Raw genomic sequence first — 6,052 nt, 5'->3', positions numbered from 1 at the left:
CAACATGGCACTGCCATATTTATTATTGAAATCACAAAGTGCATTATTTTTTTTAACATGCCTCAAAACAGCAGTTTGGAATTTGTGACATGCATGAGGAGGTTGAGGTGGGCGGAGTTGGGGGGGGGGTAGCGGGTGGTGTATATTGTAGCGTCCCGGAAGAGTCAGTGCTGCAAGGGGTTCTGGGTATTTGTTCTGTTGTGTTCTCCCGAAATGTGTTTGTCATTCTTGTTTGGTGTGGGTTCACAGTGTGGCGCATATTTGTAACAGTGTTAAAGTTGTTTATACGGCCACCCTCAGTGTGACCTGTATGGCTGTTGACCAAGTATGCATTGCATTCACTTGTGTGTGTGTGTGAAAAGCCGTAGATATTATGTGATTGGACCGGCACGCAAAGGCAGTGCCTTTAAGGTTTATTGGCGCTCTGTACTTCTCCCTACGTCCGTGTACACAGCGGCGTTTTAAAAAGTCATAAATTTCACTTTTTGAAACCGATACCGATAATTTCCAATACTACATTTTAAAGCATTTATCGGCCGATAATATCAGCAGTCCGATATTATCGGACACCCCACCTTATATAGCTTAGATACTGTGGTGTTATTTTTATTTATTTATTTTAGTCGTAACATACAGTACAGTGCAACGTCGGTTTTAGTGAGCGTTCCAAAATGTTAGAACGTACCAAAACTGAAGCAATTGTTTTCCATATGAAATAATACTAACCAAAAATATAAACACACATTTAGTAGATAATCATTATAGTTTTACAAGAATAAAAGAATGTGAAACAAATATACTGATGAAATGGATACATTATCATTTTACATCACTTTATTGAAGACTAGTTGGTGAAGGGAGAGTGTTTACTTGGACAAAGCTGGACAGCCAGCTAACATTTAAATGTCCTCAAATAAGCACTCGAGGTTGGTCTTTTCTTGTATTTCGTCAAGTCATTCACAAAAGGTAAACATGGTAGGCTATAGGCTACTAGGATCTCACAGCTACACAACAGCTAAGCAGACAATAGCACACATGTTAGACATGTAATAAGTGTCCTTAATAGGCAAATATTGCAGTCTAAAACAACATATTTATCAATGTAAACAAGGATTAGATCATTGCTATTGTATAGTACTTACACATGCAAAGTCTCCAAAACAGAAGCATATTAAAAAGTATCCAGTAACAAGTGTCCGTGTCATTTAACTTACTGTGTTATGAGCGTAACTTAGTAAATTATTGTGGCCAATACAGTAGGTGTCACCAAAAAAAATTAAATACCATTCCACTTCAACTTAAAGACATCCATTCCAGACAGATACTAACAAATAGGTTAGTGTGTTTTATACCTACCATTGTTCTTTTTTTTAAATTTATTTCACTTGGGGCGGTATAGCTCGGTTGGTAGAGTGGCCGTGCCAGCAATTTGAGGGTTCCAGGTTCGATCCCCACTTCCGCCATCCTCGTCACTGCCGTTGTTTCTATGGGCAAGACACTTTACCCACCTGCTCCCAGTGCCACCCACACTGGTTTAAATGTAACTTAGATATTGGGTTTCACTATGTAAAAGCGCTTTGAGTCACTAGAGAAAGGCGCTATATAAATATAATTCACTTCACTACTTGATCAAACCTGTTCTAACACAATCAACAACATCCATCCATTTTCTACCGCTTGTCCCACTCGGGGTCAATCAACAACAATATATTACATTTCTGCATGCTTCCTGTAATATATTTTCAAATCAATATCGGTTTTGGCCAAAATTTAGAGCTCCAATATCGGAAGGGAAAAGTTGTAATCGGGGCACCCCTAAAGCTCACACAATCAATGGCTGTCACTCCCCGACCGGTTCAGGAAGACCCGATCAGTCCACGGATGCGCGAAGCCTACGTCACTTCCACCAACTTAAGTTATGTTTGTGTCCGCCGTCACACTTACCATTGTTTTTTGTAATCCTGATTCCAATAACAATGTCATAATTAAATATTACACATAAAACAACAAAGCGTTATTTAAAAACACAGTATTTATTTTGAAACCGTACAACTCTGTACAGATGTATTTACATCAAATACATCAATTCACGACACTGACAATTTAAAAGTATAATTTTTGTTAGGCCGTTTATATAGATTTAAGTTGCGGTTAGTGCCTCATTTACAAAAAAAAATAAATTAACATTTAAAAAAAAACAAAAAAAAACGCAATGTGCCTCATCTATTGCAATAATAGAAGAGTGAAAGTGGTTGAAACTGTGGCGATAATTCGCCCTGATTTTGTCATTCTACACCTTGTTCATTTTTATATTATTGTTGTCTTTTAATCCTAGGTAAGCTATTATATATAACATTTATAAAACATTAAAATATCACAGAACGTGACGTCGCAGAAGCTTCGCCGTAAAATCTTGCAAGTCCAGGAAGTGATGTAAGTTTCCCACATGTGTGGTCTTGTGTGCAGGTCTTTTGGTACTGACCGGGAAGTGACAACAATGCCATGTCCGCAAGGCTAACTTTTTGCCATCAATCATTGTTATTTACACCAGTCAAAGCGGACCTGTACTTTTTTTTCCTTATAATTCACAATCCTTATGTAAGACAAGAACACATATGTCTTTTTGTTTTATGCCATCGAAGTGGTAAAATTCGGAAAATACGAGGTGGCTAACATTGCAGATAATGGAAGTACTCCATTGTGCCCAAAAGACTCTCTAAAAAAACATCCCAAAAATACTCCATTTACATGTTGTTACCTGAAATTTAAATATTAGCTACTTGTTATTATAAGCTATAATGCAGATAAACTACTTTTAGCCGCGCCATGATCGCAGGGAGATAATTAGCTTGTGCTGCTATATTGACATACTGAGCCGGTGAACTGCTGCATCGCCTCTGGACTGGTGAAAGTTAATTCTAGTTTGTAAAACATGCCTCTCACCTGAATAGTAAATGATTGTAGCCATAAGCCGAGTATTTGATCCATCCTTTTTCTACCGCTTATTCCCTTTGGGGTCGCGGGGGGCGCTGGAGCCTATCTCAGCTACAATCGGGCGGAAGGCGGGGTACACCCTGGACAAGTCTCCACCTCATCGCAGGGCCATTTGATAAACTTTGATATTCATCTTAAACGCGGAGATCGCGAGAAAGAATAGAAAAGACGCTTGTATTTGGCACATTTTTTTTTTAAACCTTTGTGAGGATTATGATTAATTCTTCATCTAAACGGGAAGATATGAACATCCCATCAGTCGGCATCCCAGTGAGAGCAGACAGTGTACAGTAAGTGTGTGTTTTATTATGTTCGAAGTTTGTATTTCTTGTAAAGCACCTAGGACAGGGGTCGGCAACCTTTACCAGTCAAAGAGCCATTTTGACCAGTTTCACAAATCAAAGAAAACAATAGGAGCCGCAAAAATGTTTTGAAATTTAAAATGAAATAACACTGCATACAAAGTTTTTTTTTGCTTTGTGCTATGTATAAACCAAGGGTCTCAGACACGTGGCCCACACCTTAATATGAAAATGTAATGTTAGTGCGGCCCAGGTTTTATATGAATGACGCTTGACAGCATCATACTTATCAACCCTCCCGATTTTATCTGGCAGACTATGAATTTCAAGGCAACTGTTCTCTCGAACGTGCCGTGATGGTACAGCATTTAGCGCACACTACAATCAGCGTGCCGGACCAGCCACACGTTGTATGGGGCTTCTGCTTGCTCACGTAAGTGACAGCAAGGCATACTTGGTCAACGACCACACAGGTTACACTGACGGTGGAGGTATAAAAAACTTTAACACTCTTAATAATAATGCGCCACACTGTAAACCCACACCAAACAAGAATGACAAACACATTTCGGGAGAACATCTGCACCGTAACACAACATAAACACAACAGAACAAATACCCAGAATCCCATGCAGCCCTAACTCTTCCGGGCTACATTATACACCCCCGCTACCAAACCCCGCCCACCTCAACCGACGCACAGAAGAGGGGCGGGGGGTTGATGTGTGAGGGAGCAGGGTTGGGGTGGGGGCGGGGTTTGGTGGTAGCAGGGGTGTATAATGTAGCCCGGAAGAGTCAGGGCTGCATGGGATTCTGGATATTTGTTCTGTTGTGTTTAGGTTGTGTTAAGGTGCAGATGTTCTCCCGAAATGTGTTTGTCATTCTTGTTTGGTTTTGGTTCAAAGTGTGGCGCATTATTAGTAAGAGTGTTAAAGTTGTTTTATATGGCCACCGTCAGTGTAACCTGTGTGGCTGTTGAGCAAGTATGCCTTGCTGTCACTTACGTGTGCAAGCAGAAGATGCATATAACAAAAGGCTGGGCTGGCACACTGTTAATACAGATTGTAGATGGCGCTAAATGCTGTACCATCATGGCGCGCCCTTATTATTAATGTAAGGGTGAAAATCGGAGAGTATTAATCCCGGGAGTTTTCTGCGAGAGGCACTGAAATCCGGAAGTCTCCCGGGAAAAACGGGGGGGTCGGCAAGTATGCAGCTGAGCCGCATCAGAGTGATCAAAGAGCCGCATGCGGCTCCGGAGCCGCGGGTTGCCGACCCCTGACCTAGGACTACCGTTACATGATTCTTAGGGCCTGATTTACTAAAGGTTTGCGTGTACTAAAACACGTGCAAACTTGATAGCACACGCAAAGCTGATCTACTAAATGTGTGCAAAGTGGATTGCATCTGTTAAATGAGCAGAATAGGGCGTGCAATCCATTCCGTGTCTCTGTCTTCATTGATATGCAAAATATATGCTGATCAGCTAAGCGGCCATAATCCTTGGAGGAGAAGATACAGATATAATTATTTAACACGCGCTACATGATTTATCAACAGTCATGACTGTTTTACGAGCATTGTTTAGGGATATTTCTCTTGTTGCCTTATTTGTATTTGACTTTATTAAATGGATTTATATTAATGTTTGGCGCAGAAGGGGATAGAAAGAAAAACATAAGTAAGACAGAAGGGGAAATTATGGGGACAAGAGGGGGATAAGATATACGACAGAACAGCATCAGCAAATACGATATGTACAAATATGATAGCAAAGAAGCAGTAAATTAGGTAAATACTAATAACACAGAAATGACAATGAACATTATTGCACTACAAAAGGAGCAATGAAAATACCAATAGAAATAGCACTATTGATAATGAATAACAATAAAAGGCCCTGAGTGTTTCTCAGAAGCTGGATCTGTTTAGCACACAGCTTCTAAAACCTTGTGTTCAGGCTCAAAAATATAAGGTTCCGGATCATCGTTTGTTCCAAAGTCATCGTTGTTGGCTCTCATGAAGTCTGCATGATTAGTAGTGTTGTTGAAGAGAAAATAATACGCTGCCATAAAATGGCCATATGCCATTTGTTTTGGTGGATTTAAAGATTCCTTCTTTATAAATGTCAACCTGTTGGTAGGTTGGTATGGAATTGTAAATGGGTATTGGGTGGGTAGATTTTGAAATGAATTGTATTCTACTGAATTTTGTATATTTATGATGATGTATATTTTAACTGCGGGTCCCTATCCATAAACTGTACGCCTCTAGGGATTACCTTTTTGCAGAACGAACTCTGATATTAACAAAAGAAACAATAATGTCATATAAAATTGTCTGTACATAAATAAATAAAATACAATTACCAAATGACACAGATATTACATATCATTATGAATGTGCCTGTTACTACATTGCATTGATATTGACAGTGCGTATATACTGTAAAACGTTGATGGATGTTTTTGGAGTTTTTTAGTGCGCTTTGTAGGCGGAATAGATCAACTCCCATTGGCTCCATTGTTACCTGACTTTTTCTAGCGTTTATTTACGAGTTAGAATGCATTAAACAAAAGAAAAACATACTGTATGTGTTCTTGTCTTACATAAGGATTGTGAATGATAGGCAACATTAAAAAAAAAGTGCAGTTCCCCTTTAAAGAAACTTCAGGCTATTTGTGTTTCACACTTTAAAATCGCTGGGTTTGGCCTGCGACATATTGGCCTATTTTCACTTTGACTCCGAGGAGGAA

The 6,052-nt window shown here is 39.6% G+C and overlaps 1 protein-coding gene across 4 annotated transcripts in view; it reads left to right on the top strand.

Moving 5' to 3' along the window:
- Positions 1-6,052, top strand: part of LOC133621573 (phosphoinositide 3-kinase regulatory subunit 6) — a 67,966-nt gene that overhangs the window by 40,608 nt on the left and 21,306 nt on the right. The window lies entirely within an intron of this gene.

This window comes from Nerophis lumbriciformis, linkage group LG25 (assembly GCF_033978685.3).
Source record: "Nerophis lumbriciformis linkage group LG25, RoL_Nlum_v2.1, whole genome shotgun sequence".
In the NCBI taxonomy this organism is placed as follows: Eukaryota; Metazoa; Chordata; class Actinopteri; order Syngnathiformes; family Syngnathidae; genus Nerophis; species Nerophis lumbriciformis.
Note: the sequence above shows the minus strand (reverse complement) of the source record. Positions and strands in the feature narration are given on the sequence as shown.